This window comes from Homalodisca vitripennis, unplaced genomic scaffold (assembly GCF_021130785.1).
Source record: "Homalodisca vitripennis isolate AUS2020 unplaced genomic scaffold, UT_GWSS_2.1 ScUCBcl_3997;HRSCAF=9868, whole genome shotgun sequence".
Classification (NCBI taxonomy): domain Eukaryota; kingdom Metazoa; phylum Arthropoda; class Insecta; order Hemiptera; family Cicadellidae; genus Homalodisca; species Homalodisca vitripennis.
Window position 1 is genome coordinate 47,714 of NW_025780159.1, and position 9,787 is coordinate 57,500.

Sequence of the window (9,787 nt, forward strand, 5' to 3'; positions counted from 1 at the left end):
AAACAGACAGTAGCTTGTAGTTCCACGTAACCAGGTAGCGGTGAAGTCGGCGCTGGGCCCCGTTGACGTCACATGCTACTGCGCATCCTCCTCGCGACCCTACCGTGTCTATTCTACCTACCGTGCATTGAACTAGGCCAAATAGATTTTTTGCTCGATTCACCATGTGAGCTTTCTACAAACGACTTGCTCTGTCTACTTTCATCATCTTTGTCTTTTTTCTCATCTTCATCTTTCTTAGGCTTAGGCCTACCTTTAATAATAAACTTATCCATCTTAGTAACTTAAGTTAGTCCAATTAGAGATTCATGTCAATAAAGCTAGTTCAAAGTTAGATGGATTGTAAATGGAAAATGTAAATTAGTTAGGCCAACACTAACTATAGTTAGGTGATGTTTAGTTTAAGCTTAGGGAAAACAATTATGAAGCAGAGCAGATAGGCTAGTAGTAGGTATTACAAAGCATAAATAGGACTAGGTCGTTACCTAGCTATAGGCCCCTAATCATATTTACAAAACAAATGATTTGTATGAACTTAAAGCAGCAAAGCTAGCTCTCAAAAAGTGTCATCTACACTCTAAAAAATAATAGTCCAAGAAGAAAAATAGCATTGCAAAAAAGAGATCTACGTTCTTAAGTTATATGCACTATAAAAATAATGGTCCAAGGGGAAAAGATTGGCCAAGCACTACTAACAGTTATGACATGAACACAATAAAAATAATGGGCTAGTCCGAGAAGAAAAAATATTGCTACATTTTTGTAGCCTATACCTTGGCCACAGTCTACACAATTTCACTACATACTTTACTATTCTAGGTCCACGGATTTAAAATGCACGATAAAGAAAACTTGAAATCTTACGTATCTTGGAAAAACGTACTTAACTAAAGCCAACTCACACGGCTATGAAATCTTATCATCCATTAAACTGATCAACTTATCTCAAACTGAATAAACTTCACTAGAAGAAATAAGAAAATAGAAACCAAAATTCAAGAGAAGAAGAACACTAACACTATTACTAACAGCATAGACTAAATATCCCTGGTGTTGTTGTTATCATAGACTAACTATGCCAACCGTCAATTTCTATCTTAGCATAGAGTATTAAAAACAACAACAATCTGAAATACATATTGTAATATTATATCGATTGAATGTGTTGAATGGGAAATCAATCAGGTTACCTGAAAGCGGAATTCTCAGTGTTCGTTGTTTTCCCTAATTATTTAAAGTTACCACCAATTTACCACCGGGGCAAAATTACCACTGAAATACCACCGAGACCTTAAATTACCACAAAATGTGGTAATTACCACCCGATTGGCAACGCTGCATGGACTAGGCGTGTGGCTGAAAGTAACAGCATCAGTTTCTTCGTAAAATAATTTCAAAATAATTACCGCCAGAAAAATTGTATTGAAATAGGCTACCAAATTAATACTTTATGTGCGATATATGCCTCAAGAACGTTATTACAAAATAATATGTTCATGTTACGTGAAAATGAATCTAATAATTATGATCTGTTAGTATGTTCAAGTGTTGAATGGTGGAAACGTCCGCACGATTTCTTGGTTAAGAACGTTATTGTAGAGGTAGGTTTTATTAATTAGAAGTTCTTCAAAATATTTTAATTATTAAGGTGAATATGTAATAATTTGTTAATGATGGTTATACGAGATGTTTTGTACATGTCAGAGGTGCATCGAAAGATTATTAACCGACATGGATGAAGATACTTAAGGGCCTAGAATACACACATTTTGCTAAACGATGCATTATTTGGTGTGTGAAATTTGTGATATTGGTTGCATATAACAATGTATTATATACATAAATACAGTGATGCTGAAAAGTCTTGAAATGGTATAATATCTTCTGTACTCGTAAACGTACAAACATGAGACTTTGTACAGTGAAATAAGGCATAAAATTAAATTTGTTTAATGCAGTCAGTAGCTGTTCACCACCTCAGGAGATGGCCCGTAAGAAGTCGGTGGAAAATCTGAAATGTAAGCATAGGTCAATGTGCATATATTTTTAGCATACACAATGATTAAACTATGTACGACTACGTATTACTTTCAAATCGTGTTTCTTCTAAGTAGGATTAAGTAAGCTCCAGATTGTGAAGAACGTTGACAAACCTAACAAACCTCTAGAACGAATTACTTCCATAATGGTCTAAACGACTACACCTATTTTAACAGAAGCATCCCTACAGACACGTTTGGTAATATAAATTTCAAGGTATTGGGAATGTAATTCATAACACTCTCTTCTTTGAGGTCAGGTGGAGATTGGCACTTCTCACCTTTAGATATTTAAAGTTGTTTGAGATCACTTCTAATTAGTCTTGCCAAACTTTTTTCTGCAGGTCTGCATCAAAAACCTTTAAAATTGTATGATAATTTCAAAGAATTGTTATATATCTCACACAGCGTCACTGTACCTGCTTTTCCTTTCGATATTGTAATATTCTCGCCGTACTGTTTAACAAGCTTCCTCTTAACATATCGCAGGCAAAGCTCTGATTCCCTTGAAGACATTTCACTATTATACGAGTTGAAATGAGACCTCCGATAAGAAGCTATTCTTCATCATTCTTTTCAAAGTGTTCACAGGTACGAAGGAATGCTTGATTTATTCTTCATTCAAGCAGTATTCAGGAAGATCATTTCAAAATATTATAACTGGTACTGAACAATTTGCGGTAGACGCAGTCTGCAGCAACAAAATCGCTAGAGAAATACTCTAACGGACTCTTCAATTACTACAGCTCAGCATAAAAAATTCCATTTCAGCAAACACTACGGTTCTTATCCTTACAGTTTCTGTTTTGGGTTTATGTAAAGAAAAAGAGTTCTTTAGTGTATCACAAATTAAATGAGTATCAGTAACACTACGTTTAATTAGGTTTTTGTCTGCCGTGACGATTGCCATTGGCTAGTGCCCTCTGGTCAGTCGTTGGTGGTTAGTAGACGAATGCAGACGTATTGTGACCTGTATTCGATAGTTCAGTTTTAATGATTAGTGTTGTGTATAATTTTTTATTAAGTGCATGTTTTTTAGAGTTAGTGAAGTTGACAAACAGCATGGTGGTTGTGATTCCTGACTTACGCATGCCACACAACGCTTTGGTATGATTTGTTTATTTTAACCTAGTTTGTAATTATGTATTAGGTTAGTTCTTTACCTGAAGAAGAGATCAGATTGCAGATCTCGAAACGTAGTGTTACTGATTTCTTGTTTCACTGAACGATGGCAAATGTCCGAAAAATCCTGCTTCCTTCACAATCCTTCCATCGTCAAAAATAACCTTCAAACAACAACATTTATTGTTATATCTTCTCCACACGTCTTTCTTTTTTGAATTTCGTCATTTTGTAACCACGTCTTGTCCAATGTCCCACAAATCACACAAAAACACTACTATAACTTTACATGAAAATAATTAGTTTATTATAAAAACTATTTTCTTAACATTCACAAAAAATGATAAAATCCTTAAATTCACACAACGAGACCCGGTATTTTTGAATACCTACATTTTTCGATGGGTTCCCATTGTTCGATTTTGTATGATTCTGGGTATGTTTTTAAGAAATAATACACCGATATAAATACACTTGAAAAACTTTCATTGCCACCTTTCCAAATTTGAAGGAGTATTTTATTTAATTTTCCTAGACTATTTATTAAAAAAAGCTGTCGCACATAAGATGTCTTGTTTATAACGAACTATTTAAACCAGTTTTTTTTTTTTTTTTTTTTTTTTTTTTAAATATCTTAATCCGTATACAACGAAGTTTGAGTACATCTCATTTGTTAAAGATAATACGATGTTTAAATTGCACAATTAGTAGGGTTGTATATTGTTTTAAAAGTGACTTTTAGTAATATTACCTTTATAGGCATTAAGATTATAATTTCCACTTCAATATGAACATAGTTATCGGTTCACCATATTCAAGGCACCTTGTCTTGAATGTATTAAATATTTATGATGGTGTGACACATTTTTGTCACGTTTCCTTCCTTTGTCACATACACTATGAAGTGGTGAATCATCCAAGTTGAAGAAGCTCTGACACATTTAGTTTGAAAGATAATATAGCTTAGCACAACAACCAAATGATAAAAAATAGAATAGTGTTACTAATTCGTAATTAAAATTAATTATTATTTTCCCTTATAATTCACATATATCCATACCATATCAAATTAATAAAGAATTGTTTTTATTTTACTTTCGGCTTCTTAGCTTTTTATACATATCAGTTTTGGGGCGGAATAAAACTAAAAATGCATCATGTTGCAACGTTTCACAGATTGTGCACCATGCCCAAACTTCTTGTACAACATTTAGAACTTTGACGAGTGTGCTGGCTTCGAAATACAAACACTATGATTGCAAATTATTGTTACTAAAATCGATGAAAATTTACTGTATTTAAAAGTAGTTGTGAAGTAAAGATCGCTTAGTTCTTAAAATACGTTTACAAACATTATAAACTTCTGAAAAATTTTCCATTCTTCCTATAGGAGGTAGCACCGTAGGATTTCCAAATTGAATTCCATTCAAAATAGTTCTCGCCACAAATTTACGAATAACCTTGATCCTATTAAATGTTATTGGTTGAGCATTAGCGAAGCCTATCACTCTAGGGACTGGGAAAAATTTAATTTTTGTCTCTCTGTCTCCACAATATCTGGAAAAGTTAACAGACGACATTTAGCATGGAGCTTCTTTCTGTATATGCATTGTCGAGTTTGATGATGGTGCATGTCATTTCATACGATTTGGCTGTGTTAGTGCACATTTGTACATTGACCGTATGGGTAACGTTAATTGAAACGAGAAAATTACCAAATAAATATATTTGTATATTTAACTGAGTTCCATTATATGACTTTTTACCATGTTACTTAGTAACACAAGTAGCTATAGACTTTTTTACGATGCCTGTTACACGACACGTAGTATGGCGAACTCTTATCTTGTTTATTAAGAATTACAGAACACTGAATTTGATTTGCAGAATGTTGTGGTAGAAATTGACTGATTGGAGTGTTTATTAACAGAAAACGTAGAGACAAGCACTAATACGAGTACAACTATTCTTTATACTTGTCAGGATTTATAGGAAAAGCAATCTTTTTTGACCTAGTAATAAAACAAGCGACGTCTAGACACATGTTGTGAAGGGCATACGACGTGTTCAATATAGAGACCAGATAATTTGTATGAGAGTTATTAAAAGCGGAAAAATAAATGTAAAACAGTTACCTTACACATCTAACGTAGAAAACATTTAGGGAATGAAAATAATAAAAGAAGTGTGTTGACATAAATAAGATTCAGAGTTTACTGAAGTTTTTGTGTATTAACTGAGACCTGCTATTCATTAAAAAGTCGGCTGCAAAGAGCTTTAAAGCTCGTCAACTTTCTAACTAGCACCGTTATAAATGCAGCGTTAACTCTAGTACAACTTTCTTAGCCATATTTTCTAAACTTTCAACGTTACGTAAATTTTGATTGTCATTGAAACTTTTGGCTCAAACTTTTAACATACTGCAGCACTGAACGACCACTTGATTTCGAATATTTTTCACAAACAGTTAATGATACCTTTAAGGCAGCTACACAACTTGTATTGATAAAATAGGCATAGTACATAATTAAGGTCGATGCCACCGCCATAACTAGTGAGTTAAATAGTATATCTACGAGAAAATATTTTTTGTAATGGTTTGAGCGATCTACACACTGATTTATCAAATGGATGTCAAAATCTCCTAGAATGCATTATAAGTTATTGTCAAGTTGCTTAATCTACTGTACAATAAATATCTAACTACATTACATGTAGAAAATACGTGTGAGGTTTAAATAGGTAAAATCTACTAAGGAAAAATAATGAAAATGATTTCAAATTAACTACGAAAAACAAAGGTCTGGGGATAAGAGTGCATAAAATGTAGCAATATAATGTAAACAAGTCACATGAAACGCTTTTAAATTATTATAATCATTTCTAAGATATGCTACTATTGTGAACGATGTCTTTGGTGGGGAATTTTTAAGTTACTAAACAACATTTCGCTATAGTATTCAAACAATATTTAAATTGACTTCCCTTAGTACATTGATAAGCAACATTAAAAACTTGTTGTGAGGTGTCCGAAAAAAATGTCCTTGCTATGGAAAAGTGGCACAGATAATTTTTTTATTGGTTCTTGTAAATCTTTAACATAGTGAATAAAAGTTATATTTCAGAATTCGATGTTTTTAAGGATTTTACAACATTGAATTCAATTATTGTTGTTGCACTATAATAAACCTTTCAAAGCTCTGCGATATATTTCTATACTTCTATGAATAATAATTTGTTGTTATTAATTCAAACCATTTGAAACCAAATTTAAAGTGATGATTTCTTGTTGATTTTTTTGAATATTTAATTAGGATCCCAAATTATTAGATATGTCTTCTATCAATCCCTACCAGAGTACAATCTCTTAATTAGTATTACTTTTGATTATATTGTGTAGCTAATAATAATAAAAAGTATTAAGAATCCTAATTGAACTAGCATACGGAAACCTTGATAAATTTGCCAAGCTACGGAATTCTCACGCATTGGTTTTGAATATCAATAAAAATTGACCCATAGAAATAATACGCCAAACATTCAAGCACTAGAAGAAGAAGGCCGCACTGTTCAGATCCGGGGGCTATACTTCCCGTTCCCAATAACCTCATACATCATCACCGTACTTGCTAGTGTACGATCCAACTCTGAAAAAAAAAAAATAAAAAAACAGGAGCCACAAACATCCCTAACATACAATCTTACTGCAGCGAACTACCCTGAAGTCTTACTCTTCCCACTTTTCCCAATCAAGCTCTCTTCCTACTTCGTCTGTTCAAACCCGTACCCTTCGTGAGGAATTACAATTAATCTTTAAACCTACATGTATAGGTTAAATTATGTATTATGTATTGGAATTTTTTTAAATCATCTATTGTGGCTTAGACGTTACAGCCTCATAATACTCAAATCTTTTAAACTAGCAACCCTCCGAATTTTATTATGTTCTGGACTAAAAAGGAGTACACAGAGTGTCCCACGAGTAACCCGACAAACGTCTTAGGCGGTTTCCTCTCATCAAAATAATGAAAAAGTTCATATAAACTTTGTCCGGAAACGCTTTGTTAACAAATTACGGCTTGCGAAAGATTTTACCCGATTTTCTGGAAAATTACAATAAACCAAAAAATTATGTTTTTACGGCGTAAAGTTAGTTGTTAAATTTATAGAAATAAACTGAAAAATCGAATGAAATATATCCAAGACTTGTAAGACTACCCACATCTGAGAAATCAGACAAAATATGCAAAATTCCATCTCAAAAAATATGATTTCATTAAATTGGTAATACACAAAACTTGTAGAGAATTTAATTATGAAGAGAATGATATAAAATAGATCAACAATAAACGAACACAAAGTTAATCAAATTAGTGTTTAATTAAACCAACACACACGAAAAATCTAAGAATATATTTTTTTGCCATGAGTTATTCACGGTCTTTCAAATATGTTACCATAGCGTACACGAACAATACGTGTTACATGGAATGCAAAATGCATTTGTTTCAGATGTACTTGAGAGAGACTTTGACGTATAATGAATGCGGCTATGCGGATGTAATGAAGCTTTAAAGGTGTATTGGCTCATGTTAAAGAAAAAACGAGAAAGGAAGACACACCACAGAGATTGAGTGAAGTGCCGTCAGGGGCCGAGTTGAACGTGACGGGAATACTTCCTGTAAAACTGTAAATAATATCTTCAGTTCACGAATACCCGTTCGTTTTTAACAACTATATGTCTTTCGAAGCATCAATATAGATCAGGGTGCTATCATAATCTAATAAATTACTAAGAATATATAGAATTTTGGAGTTTATTATTTCTACTTATTTTAGATTGCGTTTGTAATCTCTTTACCAACACAATGAATTGTTTTTAATAAAAGAAATCACAATTATTATTGATTTCTATTAACAACGCTATGTATAAGAACGAAACGTTTATCGTTCCAGCTCAACCACTCAACCACTCAACCACTCAAAAGACAACCAACTGAAATGAAATGAAAAATGCCTTTATTAAAGAGGCGGAGTTACGCTGTCAAGCCCTCAAAATGAATTCAAAATTTAAAATACAAAAGAAAAATATTTATTTTATTTGGTTATTAAGCAACTCTATATTGGTTTAAAAGAAAGGATGTTTGATTAACCCTAGGCAATTTAAATAATTACATTTTAATCTAACTCCTTTACTTTGTTTTGCTTTGTAAGAAATGCAATAACTATTGTTTTATAATATCTAGCGTAAATAAAGGGTTAGCCAGTGAAACGGGAAGATTGGAGATGGCCTTGACAGTTGGAATGTGAGTGGTGGGGGTAATAGTGGCCGGCTCCTTTATACACGCCTGTACCTGCGTGTCCTGCCATTTAGTTGGGATGGATCGTTGGACGGGTGAACATCGCGGCTACGCGGTTAAAGCGTATTATACGAATGGTGAGAGTTTGGTGGAAAGGCGATGTGCTTTTCGACGTCATTTCAACATACCGCGCATCAGGCCTGTTCTTTCGGATAACGCAATTCGTTCGTGGATAAACAAACTTGAACAAACTGGATCAACGTCTAAAAAACGAGGTGGGAGTGCAAAAATCGTTCGAACCCCTCAAAATATCGATACTGTTCAACAGGCAATGCTCAGAAGTCCACGCCGATCTGCCAAACAACATGCTGTACGCCTTGGAATAAGTAACACTTCGGTGAGAAGGACTCTTCATCAAGATTTAAATTTTCACCCATACAAAATACAGATTGTGCAATCTCTCAAACCAACTGACCATCAGAAACGATTACAATTTTGTGAGGAAAATTGCCAGAAGACTTGAAGAAAATGTCGACCAAGTAAACAACTTGTGGATGAGGGATGAGGCGCATTTCCACCTCTCTGGTTTTGTTAATAAACAAAACTTCAGATACTGGTCTGAGGAAAACCCTGGCGCACTTCATGAAACGCCTCTTCATGCTGAAAAAGTGACGGTTTGGTGCGCAATTTCAGCAAGAGGTATCATAGGCCCATTTTTCTTTGAGGATAGCAATGGAAGTGCTGTGACTGTTAACTCTGTGCGTTACGTTGCAATGATCCAGAACTTTCTTACGCCACAACTCTCCCGTTTTCCAGTAAATGAACACACAATGTTCCAACAAGATGGGGCAACAAGGCACACTGCAAGAGTTGCTATGAATGCTGTGAATGCTTTGTTTCCAGGTGGCGTCATTTCCTGAAACGGGGATATCCCTTGGCCCCCTCGCTCTCCAGATTTGACAGCCTGTGACTTTTTTCTATGGGGTTACTTAAAAACAAGAGTTTTTCAGAACGATCCACCTGCCCTAAAAAAACGAATTTGGGACGAAATCGAAGGAATACCAGTCAATATGCTGCAAAATGTCATGAGAAACTTCCAGGCCCGGCTGCAGCAGTGCATAGATTCTAATTGAGGATATATGACAAGTGTTATATTCGAAAAATAATTCTTTCACGTATTATTTGGCTGACGCAAGGTAAATGGCTACCTTTTTTCTTTACATTTATAACCATTAAATAATAAAATTAATTTCCTTAAAGAATTAGTTACTTATTTAAATCTTTCCGTTTCACGGGCTAACCCTGTATATTGTCTTATTTTAAACT